Below are 13,318 nucleotides of genomic sequence, written 5' to 3' on the forward strand. Positions count from 1 at the left end.
GGGGTAGTGCCCCATCCAGGTGGACCCAGAGCAGGGTGAGGGGTCCAGGATGCTGCAGGGAGCTGGGGCCACCTCAGCCCACCGGGCCATCTCTGCCTCTGATGCTGAGGCAGCTGACACCTGCTCCCAGGCCCTGATGACTCCATTTCCCAGCTCCAACCCCCCCTCTGCCTCGCTGACTTTGGAGGTGATTAGTAATAAAACTTTAACAAGCATCCATAGGTGCGTCTCCCTGTCACTTTTATGAGGCCATTTCCTGAGCAAAGATATAGGAGCGCCTTCAGCCTCTCCCGGCCATGTCGTTGCTGCCACTGTTTCAATCTCCGCCTCAGACTCAGCAGGTCCCAGACAACCACAGGGGCTAAGTGGGTGTCTGGAGGGAACTGGAACATGCTCAGCTCAAGGAAACCCTAAAAGGCAGGCACAAGCTCCTTATATGCCCCCAAAAGTTTCTTCCTAAGGACTGGAAACTGTTGCTAGAAAGCCTGGGGCCATTTGCACTGCTTGGGCCATTATGAATCACAAAGGGCCTCATTTCTCCTACCTTCCCCTCCTCCACCCCACAAGTCTCCTTCCAGCCTTGTCCTAGAGTTTCTTGATTCATTCCATCAATGTGTATTTATCCAACACCACCACAGAAAGATGTCAGGGATCCAGTCAAGAATCATACTCGCCCCCTGCCTTTGGGCTGCTGGTGACCTGAGTGGGGCTGAGAATAACAGACACCTACCAGGTAACTGAAATATACCGTGATCAAGTTCTCACAGGCCTGAGTAAAGAGCTATGGTGGGAATCCAGAGAAGAGAGCACTTCGTGAGGCCAGGGCCATGGGGAATAGCTTCAGGATATTTCACCAAGAAGGGGACAATGGGCCAGGGCCTTACCAAATTAGAAGGGTTTTGTGAACTGGGGAGGAGGGAGGCAGCCCCTTCTCTCCCAGCACCGTCCTAGGGACACAGGGGTAAGGCCAGGCTGGGCCCCTCCAAGCTGAGCATGCTCTAACTGGGCTGAGCTGAAGCTCAGGCACAGCCTCCACCCCCAACCAATCTGCCTGTTGGCCGCCTGCTGTGGGAGGCGGCTGAAGTGGCACAGTTGATTGTGGACAAAGGGGTTCTATCCAAAAAAGCTGAGGACTTGAGGGGTGCCTTGCTTTCCTCCCAGCCCTGATGGCACCTGTTCCAAGGCCATCCAGGAAAGTGGGGCCAGGTAAACAGGAAGAGGGGAGGCTGCTGCATTTGATACTGTTGGCTCCTTCCTCATCCTTGAAATTCCCTGTCACTGGGTTCTGTGACCCTTTTGTGTCCTATAGTATGCCATAGTGCAAAGATGCCTTAGATTGGACAGACCTGGTTTCACATCTTAGCTCCCAAATTTGGGTCCCCTCACAACACCTGAGCTGAGTTACACTCTCGGACCCTGGATCTCCATCTGTAAAATAGAGACCGAGCGCCTCCTTCAAAAGGTTGTGAAGTCCAAATTCAGTGATAATGGCTGGACACCCAGGACAGCATCGCAGGGAAAGCTGGCTACTTGGTTTATTCCTTCCTCCACAACCCCTTTCTCTGCCTCTCTGGTTGTCCTTCTGTCTCTTTTCTGCACTTCTTTTCTTCCACAAGCCCCTTGGTCTTCCCCAGGGCTAGTGTCCCCCCAGTCTGTGTTTTCTCCTCACATCTGTCTCCTCAGCTGGGGACCCACACTTCTAGGTGCCCGCTAGTCAGTTCAGTTCAGCATCTATTAGGTGTCTATCCTGTGAGAGCTCCACTGACCCCTGTGAATTCAGAACTGCTGCCTGCCTGTAAGGACTTCCAGTCCTGCAGAGTTTTACCTGATGGCCTCAGTTTCTTCTGTGAAGTCATGATTGAGGTCATATGAGACGAATGGTGGGAGTATTGGTTAAATGGGAGACCAGATAGTGTGACCAGTTAGAAACAGCTGCAAGAGAAACAGTTCTCAAATTTCCTCTCCCTTCCATCCACATTATTGCTACCCTTGTGTGGATCACTATCTTTTCCTGCCTGGACTATTGCAGTAGACATCTAATTCACTGGTTTTCAACCTTGGCTCCAGGACATTGGAATCTCCTGATGGGGTAGCGCTTTTTAAAATCTGATGCCTGGATCTCTCCCTGGAGATTCGTATTTAATTGATCTCTGTGTGGCCTGAGCATCATCATTTTTTTTAACCTTTATTTATTTTTGAGACAGAAAGAGACAGAGCATGAACGGGAGAGGGTCAGAGAGAGGGAGACACAGAATCTGAAACAGGCTCCAGGCTCTGAGCTGTCAGCACAGAGCCCGATGCGGGGCTCAAACCCACAGACCGCGAGATCACGACCTGAGCTGAAGTCAGACGCTTAACCGACTGAGCCACCCAGGCGCCCCTGAGCATCATTATTTTTAAGCTCCCCAGTTAATTCTATTGTATAGCCAGGGTTGAGAACTACCATGCTGCTTTCCCATCTCTGCTCCCATCCCCATTCATCCATTCTCCACCCTGTAGGGACAAGTCTGGTTGTGCTGCTCCCTTGCTTACCTGCCCTTCAATCTTAAGTTCCTCCAGGACAGGGAATGTACCTGAATTAGCTCAGTATCCTCAGTACCCAGCCTAGGGCCCTCAGTAGAGTGTTCAGTCAGCACAGTGGATGAGTGAACGAATTAATGAATCAGTAACCAACAAAATGATAGCTGTTGGTTCTGTTCCTAGTAATATGTTGGTGAATGATAGCAGTTTATTACTGAGCCAGGAGAATAAGGCCAGTTGGGTACAGATCTGGAAGCCTGGGGAGGAGGTGGGAGGTGGGGTGGGAGCGGGAATGGGGGAGGAGGTGATGAGAGGTCAGAAAGGCAGAGTTTCCTGAGAGGTGAATTATCAGTGGGACCACCACGGGTCGGGTAAGCACCTCAGCCTGGGAGTAATGGAGTTAGGGGAGGAAGGCCCAGGCAGAGCCAGGGAGAGCGATGGGCGCAGCTTAATCTGCCCCCAGGAAGTGCAGGCTGGGGACAAACAGGCAGGAGGCAGCAGGCCATTCCTCAACGGCTAATGCCCCCAGCCTAACCCAATTCCTTCTCTCTTAGCCCAGGCAAGGGGGAGGTTGCATGGAGGGCAAGCATGCCCCGCAGCTGGGAGGGTGGGGGCACTGCTAGAAATCCAATCAGGAGTTCCACTTCTGCATCAGTCTGTGCTACCCGATTCAGCTGGCGGGGCTGGCAAAGAGTCTGGGTTGGAGCTGGGGCAGAGACGCTGCTGGGAAGCCTTTGAAGCCCTCATTCCAGGCCCTCCCTGGGCACCACTGGGACTTGATCTGGAGACTCCTATCCAGTCCTCACTGCCAGCAGCCTTACCTCTTCTCTGAAGCCACTATCCCACCTTGGGGTTTGCCCCCAATGCTGCTCCTCACTCCCCCGCCACAGCCTCTCACCCTCCCTCTCTGCTCCACATTGATATAAATGGAGGCTTCGGCTGCCTTTAAATAGTCCGATCTATCAGAGGGGCACACGCTGCCCATAAATCTGCCGGGGCTGATGGCTCCCTAAGTGGACTGATGGGAGCTATTTCCGGCAAGGTGTTCAGTTACTGTGCCCCTCCCGTCCCTCCCCCCAGCTTGCCCTTCCCCAGGGGCAGGGACCCTTTTTGTCATCTGGTAATTGGCGTTTTTTCACTTGCACTTGGTCCTACAGAGGGAGTGCAGCGCCCTAGCCTGGCCCCTAACCCGATTAGCATTGGCTTTCAGAGAAGGCCCCTCTGGAGTCAACCTTCCTGTTCAAGAGATCAAGATCGAGCTGTTGGTCCAACAAGGAAGTGGGCCAAAATGGGAGGAGGGTGCCCAGGGGAGCCAAGACTAAGTGTTGGGGGGTGGGGTGTGGATCAAGTCCTAACCCCTCTCTAGCTAAACCTGCCTGTTTCCCAGACTCTGGCTGGCCTGTAGGGTATGGAAGGGACCAGAAGATAGGCTTTAGAGTTGGGGACTTAACACTCTGATTGCCAGATCGATCTCCCCCTCCCCATTAAGGCTGCTTTGAGCTAGTCTTGAGCTTTCCTTGTCTAGAAGTGACCCGGTATTGAATAGAGGAAGGGGTCTCTCTGGACAAGTGGTATGGATCTGAAACAGAGCTGGAGAAGCCTCAGGGCTGACTGTTATACTGTAGGGGGTCTGTGCAGGAGCACATACATTACCCTAATTTGGAGGGCAACTACTAATGGACAGATTTCCCTGGGGGAAGAGAAAAGACCTCTGGAACTCTGCCTGGCCTCCTGGCTCCAGGGCCCTGCTTGGGGAGACATAGAGGTGCCCTTGGAGGTCACCCTGGTGGCCTCTGGTCAAGAGGTCACTATGTCAGTCAGAGAACATCACTAACATAGCTCTGTTTCCCACCCTGTCCTCACTGTTTTCCGAGGAGAGAGCTAAGCCATCCCAGTTATATAGGCCTCAACCCTTGCCCCTGCCAAGGACTACTAGAATATTCCTAAGGTTTTTGTGTCTAAAGAGGAAAAACCAGAGATGGTAAAGGGCAGGGAAGAACTGGTGGGGAATTATCCTGGAATATGTCCATAGAGCATTTATCAGGGTTCTCTCTTGAAATCTGGGTTCTTGGGAATGGGTTTGTGTTCTTTATCAGGGTGCACGAGGCTGGATGTTCCTGCTATGGACTCTGGTTATGGAACCAGGAAGAGTCCAAACAGAAGGCTTAGAAAAATATTATTTTGAACAAAACAAGGTTTTCCCATTATAGCGGCCCCATTTCTGTCCAGTCACTGGGGATTTAGACATAGCAAGAAGGTGAAGGGAAGGGCATATGATGAGATTTCCAGCTGGGTGGGATCCTGGGGCAGTTGAGTCAACACAAGTTGACCATATAGCCCCCAGCCAGAGTTTGGAACCTGAAGGGGACCTTTTCTCCTGCTCCAAGGAAGGGCCAAGCACTCATAGCAGTGACAGACTGAGCCCTATGAATGACATCAGGAATGCCCAACATCATGGCAATTGTTAAGGTCATCAATAGCATTTCTCACGTGATCTTTCAGGACACTGGGAGAGAGCCTGCCCTTTCTTGGGTAGAGATGGGGGTGGGGGGTTTAGAGCAATCCAGAAAGATTCTATGGTGCCCCCAAGACCACAGGTCATGCTTCACAGAGCATAAGCATTGCCTCCCCTCCCTCCCTTCCTCCCTCCCTTCCTTCCGTCCTTCATTCATTCATTCATTCATTTGCTCATTCAGTGCACTCTTGCCATTAGCAACTTCATACCCTGCCCTGTGCTGGTGACCAAAGGAGGAAAAATTAACCAGTCCCAGTTCTTGCCCCAAGGAGCTTAAGTCTAGTAGAGAGAAGTAAACTTGTAAACACAGATGATGAAATCCAATGTGCAAGGATCTGTGTGAGCCCAGAGGCCACTGACTGAAACCAGCCTATAGAGCCCAACCTCACCCTGTCACTCCAGATTCCACCTAGGCCCCTGGACATGCCCACGTGTTTGACCCTCATACTCCTCAGATTCAGCTTGTCCAAAATTGAGCTTATCTTCTGTCCCCTAGTTGGCTCCCCCTTCAGTGTCTCTAACTCAGTGAATGACACCACAGTGAACAGGCACTGAGTCACTGTAGCCAAAATTCCAAATCATCCTAGATTCCCTCCTCGCCCTCAACCTCCACATCCAACTAGTGATCCATTAGGGTGTTCTTTTTAACAGTGTAGGTAACACTGTGCCACTCCTTTGCTGAGAATCCTCCAGTGACTGTCCTTCTCGCTCAGGATGAAATCCTTACTGTGGTCACAAGGTACTGCAGGATCTACCTCTCCTCCCCTCACTCTACTCCAGCCACACTGGCTGCCTGGCAGTTCCTCAAACATTCAATAATAATTAAACACTTGCTATGAAATAAGCATGTGTTATCTCACATAGGTGTTTGTGTACCTGTTACTGTCTTTCCCACTTGTGATCTTGAGGACACCAAATTTATCTTAATTCTTGTTGGATACATTCATCTTTGTAACCCTGGTACCTGGCACAGTGCCTGGCACATGGTAGATGTTTAATGAATGAATGGGAAAATGTATAGTGGGATATCCCTGAATGGAGAGAGACCTTGAAGAAATGCACTGGTCTAACCACTCTGCAGAACTTGGAAGTGTTTCTCTACAGCCCTTGCCTTCCTGGAGCTCTGTCCAGACCCGTGACAATCCTAAACAGAAGTCAAGGCCACATGACTAAGACCAAAGCACATGAGACCACCTACTCATTGTAGGTGCTCCACATTTGAGCTGGGTCTTGACAGGTGAGGAGGATGCCCAGGCTGGGGCCCCACAAGCATGAAGCTGAAGACAGGAGAGGCTTGGAGGCTGTCCACATGCAGAGGCATGTGGAAGGTCCCTTTGGCTGAGCCCCTGCTTTCCTGAAAACTCACTGTGTAGCATAGAATAACCCATCCCCACTCTCCACCCTTTTTTCCCTTTCATTGATAAACAGGGATGGGTGAATTAGATGGAAAGACTTCTGAGGGCCATTCCTTCTTGAATATTCTAGGGTGCTACAAAAATGGTTTGGGTCCAGGCTGATTGGACCTGGAAGCTCAGCAGAGGAGTCTGGCTTCGGTCTTGTCATCAGAACGGTTTCTAGGCAGAAAAGTTTTTCTTCAGAACTTGGTCCATTTGAGGACCAGAAGCAAAACTTCCTTCCTGCCCTCCAAACAGACCTTGAGGTTTTTGGAAAATTAATGAAGAACAAAGACTTCACTTGCAGGCGGTCTGGGGCACGTGGAGCTAAAGAGAGGTGGCTGTGGCAAAGGTGTTGTCCCCCCAGGGAGACTTGGGAAGGGGGCTTTTGTCTGTTTTTAGACTAGCCTCTCTCCCCGCCACACTCTCCCCAAAAATTATTATAAAGAATTATTGCCATTAGTACGTCTTTCCTACTGAAAGGAGAAAATCGCCTCATTCATAATTTATACCCTCAATTACTATTAATAAAGAAATATTTCAGCAGAAAATCGCCTGGGAAAATTACACGTAACATTGCATTAACATTCTATTTGAACATTTTCATCACATTTGTTATAGAGTTAATAAGAGGGATACGGTCCCCTGACTTCTTCATGAAATTATGGGCTGACGATGATAGTTTAATCTTTTAGACTTTATATAATATATTCACTTTACTAATTGAGCTATCCAAGGAGCAGTTAGAGATGTTCTTAAACGTGGAGACAGAGGAGTCAGGGCCATGACTTTGCTGCCAGAGGCACCGCCTGTCAGGGTGGGGCTGTGGGCGAAGCCTGCTGAGTTAGGCTGGCTAGCCTAGACCTCACCCGGGCAGAGCCCAGGATCTTTGCACTACCTCCAGGGGCAGCAGCTGGCCAGGACCCTATGGGAAGGTGTGGGGGGCTGCTGAGAGACAGCAAGAGAAAGGGAGAAGGGAGGCCATGGGGAGATGAGAGAAGAAAAGGAGATGAAAGGGGCATTCCTTTCTAGACCATTCCTTCAAAAGTCATTTACTTAGATGCCTTCTGCTTTCTGTCCTGGACCCCAAGGGGAGCTCAGCCCCATGATGATGATTTGTGGGATGGCACTTGGTGGTAGTTCTAGATACATAGAGCTCCTGGAAGATCTGGCATCTTTGGAATAATCCTGTGAATCCTGTGAATCCTAGAGACAGGTGCTGGAGAAGGTGGTGCCCCTAAGCACCATCCCAGCACACAGGAAGGAGTTGTGGGTTTGTTTGTTTTTTCAGGTCTAAACAGAAATGATGGGTGTATATTTTGGGTGGAGACCTGAGCCAAGTTAAGACAATCATTTTTAACTGCTTTCGTCAGCGTGCTTTTCCATTCATTGTCCTAGTGAACACCCAACAAAGCTGGGAGGCAGACCCAGTGAGGGGTGCAGTTCCCACTCATGACTCAGGTCCAATGTCACCTCCACAGGGGCTTTTCTTACACATCTCCCCTTTCCTTGTCACTTTCTCTGACATACGCTGACTGATTATTTGGTAATGTTTATTACTTCCTAAGTTGCTTATTTTCTTTCCTACTGGAATTTAAGCTGTTAGGCCCAGCACCTAGAACAGGGGCTACATACCATAGGCACTCCATACATATTTGTTGGACTAATGAAAGTGAAGTATAGGATGGAAAAGTATAGGAAAGTGAAGTATAGGATAGTAAAGTATATACCTGAGACCACAGAGTTAGAGCAGAGCAGAGCAGACTAAATCTGAAGTCTCCTTTCAAATTCTACTATGATTCTTGGCATCTCTTCTTACCTTCTTTATCCAATGTATCAGCCAATGGGAATGTGTTCAGACTACTTCTCACCATCTTCATTGCTTATATGGTAATACAGGGCACCATTTCTCACTCTACTAGTGCAATAGTCTCCTGCTTCCTTTCTTGTCTTCCAACAATCTGTCCTCCACCCTAGCAGCCACAGTAATCCTTTACGACGTAAATCAGATTATATTACTCCCTGCTGCAAAGTTTTCCAGGCCTTCCTGTCACACATAGAAGAAAATCCAGTGTCCTCATCCTGGCCTACAGGACCCCACGGTCTGGCCCCTGGCTTCTTTCCACCCTCATTTCCTGCTCCTCTCCCACATGCTCTCTGCACTCCAGCCACATCAGCCCTGCTGCTCCTTAATACACCAACTATATCTTGCATCAGGGCCTTTGACCTTGTTTCCTCTGACCGAAACACTCTTCCCACAGATTTCCATGAGTCTCTTGCTCACTTCATTCAGACATTTGCTCAAATGTCACTTCTTCAGAGAGCCTTTCCCTCACTGCCTACCATCAGTCTGCACCTCTGTAGCCTGCTTTATTTTTCTTCATTGCAACTATCCCTTTCTGACTTCCTATTGTATTTGTAGTTGTCCGTTGTCTGCTTCCACCAGTAGAAGGTAAGTTCCATGTTCACTGGTGTATTTCCAGCACCTGGAACAGTACCTGGAACATGGTAAGTGCTCACTAAATTTATTGAATGAATGAATGAATGAATGAATGAATGAATGAAATTTTGTTCTGTTTTTCTCTGCACACAGCCTGTCTGGGTGATCTAATCCACTTGCATGTAAATGCTACTCCAATATGCCAGTGGCTTCCACATCTCAACTTCAATCCGGGTCAACCTCCTGAGCTCCCAAATCACTTTCCAGTCACCAACTGGACATCTCTCCATGAAGATACCTAAAGTACAATACATATCATTTTTCTCCCTCTTTTCATTCCCATCTCATTAAATGACACCACAATCTTAGATGTCCAATCCAGAAACCTGGGATCATTTTTTAAAAAGATTTTCTTTTTAAGTAATCTCTACACCCAACATGGGGCTTGAACTCACAACCCAGAGCTCAAGAGTCACATGCTCTACCAACTGAGCCAGCCAGGCACCCAGCCCTGGGATCATTTTGGACTCCTCCTTCTTTCTCACTGGTATATCCATTCAGTCTCCCATTGAATCATCAATTCAAATTCTGTTAATCCTACTCTTAAATATCTCTCAGCTCTAGCCACCTCTCCCAATCTCCAAGGCTCCTTGCCTAATCTAGGCCAGCGACATTACCTCTCCCCTGAATTACTGCATCAGCCTTCAGCCAGTCTCCCTGCCTTCAGTTTCCTTTCCCTCTAATCCATCCTCTACAGGATGTTTTATGTTTTATCTAAAACATAAATCTTGGAGTCAGAGATAATGTCCAGGCTTCTAGCTTGAGGAATTAAATGATAATGAGTCCTATCACATTAAATGGAAGAGGAGGCAGTCTGGAGACATGTGACATTTGACTGCCTTTGTGGCATTTTTTTAGCTTGGTTGTCTCCTCCCACTAGGTGGCAGAGATCATCTCATTCATCTCTGTGTCTTCTGTGTCCTCAGCACCCAGCACAGTGCCTGACACAGAGCAGGTGCTCATGAATATTCATTACATGTAATTGTCACCCTGAAATTCATTAAGGGACTCTTTTTTAAATCCATGTCTCAGTGGCACCCCCCCACTGCTATTATGATACTTATCACATTGTACTGTAATTTCTGTTTACTTGTCTGATTCCTTACTAAACAATGAGCCCCCTTTCATAGCCAAATCTTCTGCACAAAGTGGGTGCCCAATAATATTTGCTAACTAAACGACAGATTGAGTCTCTCCCCAGTACCTTGCAGCATCCTGCTTACTGGTTCTTCTACTCCTCCTGACCAGCCAGTCTTCACAGCAGAAAGGCCAGCCATTCTGTGGGGCTCATTTTCTCTGGCTCAGCCACTTCTCAGCTCTCTGGGTGTCTGTGACTCACTGCCTCAGGGTAGCTTTTTGATCTCTACCATCAGCTACTGCCACTAAGGATTTGGGTCATTGTCACCCCTTCTCTCTACAATACCACATAACTATTGCTAAGAGAAATGTGTGTCTGTAGAATTTTGCTCTGCTGCTCTACTTGTGGATAGATGCTCATGAGGAAGGATGATGGGGAGTTGATCAAGTAAACAATAAAGCCTAGGGTCCTCCAGGATGAAATGAGTTTGGATGAAATGGATGAGGACATAAAGGCTTGAAAGAGGAGTTCTCTCAGAGCACATGGAAGAATGAGTGGAGGAGAATGGCACAAAAGGAGAATGAAGAGGAAGATGGGCAGCACAATGTAGGTTGGAGGGAGCTTAGAATATGATTACAACATGATGTATTATTAAATTATTATGTTAGTAATAATAGCTATTAATTGAATTCCCCAAATGTCCCAGGTGGTGTGCCAAATGCTTTACGTGCATTATCTCATTTATCCTTCACTAGAAGTCTGTGAGTTAGGTGCTAAGGAGTTTGAACTTTCATCTTGTTTACCCTGAGGGCATGGGGATCCATTGAAGACTTTGAAGGAGGGGAGTTGCATGGTCAGATTTGTGTAGGGCCTGCATGTGGAATGCTGCATACAAAAAAGGGAGATGACGGAATCAGGAAAACCATGGGGTGGGTACTGACCTATCAGTCCATGGGACACCAGGCCAGAAAGAAGAGAGGAGGCCAGAATCTATGGAAGGAAGTTAAAGACAGGCATCATGGAAAGCAGACCTGAACCAGGGCAGAGGCCTGAGCTAGGATTAAGAATAAGTTTGGGGGGCGCCTGGGTGGCTCAGTTGGTTAGGCAACTGACTTCGGCTCAGGTCATGATCTCGGAGTTTGTGAGTTTGAGCCCCACATCGGGGTCTGTGCTGACAGTTCAGAGCCTGGAGCCTACTTCGGATTCTGTGTCTACCCCTCTCCTGCTCATGCTCTGTGTCTCTCTGTCTCTCAAAATTAAATAAACATTAAAAAGTTTTTTTAAAAAGAATAAGTTTGGAAGGAGACCAGGAGGAGTTTCTATTGGATAGTTTGACTTTCAGGCGTTTACATCCACTGACAGTTGGATATGAGAATCTGATAGTCCCAGGAGAGCTCCAGGGTAAAGATACAAATTTAAAATCAACAGAATGTAGATGGCAGTTGATTCCATGGAAATGTATTCCCATTCAGGACAAAGATCTGGGCTTACTAGGCCCTTCATCAGCCAGCCCTTGCTTACCTCTCAGGAATCATCCCTCAGTGTTCCCCCAGAGTTAGTCTCCCCTCTGGCCATACTGTAATTCTTGGATCTCCTCAGCTAGATCTTGCTGGCCCACCTGCAGGCCGTTTCTTGGGCTCTCCCCACTAGTTCTAGTTTAGAACTGTCTCTTCCCTACCTTCTTCCACTTGGCTAACTCCTACTTGTCTGTCAGATCATATTTAAAGATCAAGCTTTAAATACTTGCTGTTGAGAAGGTTGATGCACTAAGTCCAGGAGAACATATAGCTATCCTGTGCTTCCTGCAGCCCACAGGTACACCATCACTTTCCTCTTCCTGCTCCAGTTGAAGAAGATTGGATAACAGGGACAAAAGCTTGCCAAGGCTTCACGTGATTCTTTAATAAATTTACTTAGGCAAGCCAGATCCAGACAGTTCTCTGGCCTCAGGGCCTAAAAGCCTCAAACCAGGCCCTTTTCAGTACTATTTTGGGAGGACAAAGGGGTAAAGAGAGATCACCCAAGTCACCCTGCCCCTGCACTAGCATTAGGGCTTCTGCACGTTCATTCTTTCTTCATTTAATAAGCACATTTGTCCACTGTATCTTAGATGGCGTTACCTCAGAGAAGCCTTCCCTGACCTCCAGGCTGGGAAAGATGTGTCCTGTGTGCTTGCTCGGATCCTGTGCTCATTCCTGTCCTATCATTGCTCACGCTATGTTTTTATTACCTGTCTCTCCCACTAGTCTGAGAGTTTCTTGAGAAGTATTTGTTTAATAAATGAAATAATTGTGCCCCCACTGTGTGTCATGCTCCACAATGGGCCCTGAGGCTACCAAGTTGATGAGGATAAAGGCCCTACCTTGAACAGCTGCCAATCTAGGACTGGAGATCATCTGTTTCATTTCAGTGAATTACCATAGATCATTTCATCATAGTAACAAGTGCTTTTTAAGTCTTGGCATACACATAATTTCCTTTGATCCTCAGAGCAGCCTTGAGGGAGGTGGCAGATAAGGCAGAGATTAGTTCCCAGACCTTAGCTACCAGGAAGAATGGGGGTGGGGGGAAGGGGGCTGCCATCTTTGTTGTCACAAGTTCACCACCTGAAAGAACAGAGACAGAGGCCATGGGATTCCAGGTCTTCCTTCTCTGGGATTCCTAAGGGGCAGAAGTTTGCCTGTGGGTCCAAGTCTTACTTCATTCTTACTCCATCTTGAGGTCAGTGCCCTCCCTGGCCATTGGGCATGTAGGATCCCCCAGACCTATTGCTCCCCAGCCTGAGAAAGAGACTGAGAAGGTCTGGGCTAGGAGAGGCCACTGGCTGGGCTCTGACTTGAGCTCCCAGCCCAGCCAGGACAGGATGGGCCCCAGTGTAAACCGGATTCGCCTTGTAAACAGCTGAGCAGCTGGGCTCCATCTTGGCGGGGGAGCCCCAGCAACAACCCAGCAGGACAGCCCCAGCCCAGCAGGGCATTGTCCAAAGAAAAAGGTGGGGAAAAAGCTGAGTAAACAAAGAGGGCTGGCCAGTTTTTCAGTCTCTGACTTGTTATTTCAGCCGGACAGTGGCTGTGCTGACTGTGAGGCTCGGCTGGGCTGGGCCGACCTAAAGTCTGAGTAATCTTCCTCACCACATCTCCTCTCTTCTCCCTTACCTCATCTCACTCTGCCTTCTCTACTCTAGGCTCATTTCCAGGAAAGGGGCTAAAGATGGAGACTGCAAACCAGTGAAGGCAGGCTCCAGGAGCTGATGGGAGGGTAAGGAATTGGGCATTTGCCAAGTTTCCTAGCATCCATGGGGGTGTGTCCAA

General features: G+C 48.6%; 1 protein-coding gene and 1 long non-coding RNA gene across 6 annotated transcripts in view; both read left to right on the forward strand.

Annotated features, from left to right (window-relative positions):
- The window catches only part of RNF220 (ring finger protein 220), a 224,462-nt gene that overhangs the window by 139,596 nt on the left and 71,548 nt on the right, over window positions 1–13,318 (forward strand). The gene's annotated exons all lie outside the window — the stretch shown is intronic.
- LOC122226878 lies at window positions 652–12,260 on the forward strand. The gene is made up of 3 exons (XR_006205804.1): window positions 652–733; window positions 9,023–9,172; window positions 12,118–12,260. It is a non-coding gene; the product is annotated as an uncharacterized LOC122226878 (long non-coding RNA).

The sequence above is a fragment of the Panthera leo genome, chromosome C1 (assembly GCF_018350215.1).
Source record: "Panthera leo isolate Ple1 chromosome C1, P.leo_Ple1_pat1.1, whole genome shotgun sequence".
Classification (NCBI taxonomy): Eukaryota; Metazoa; Chordata; class Mammalia; order Carnivora; family Felidae; genus Panthera; species Panthera leo.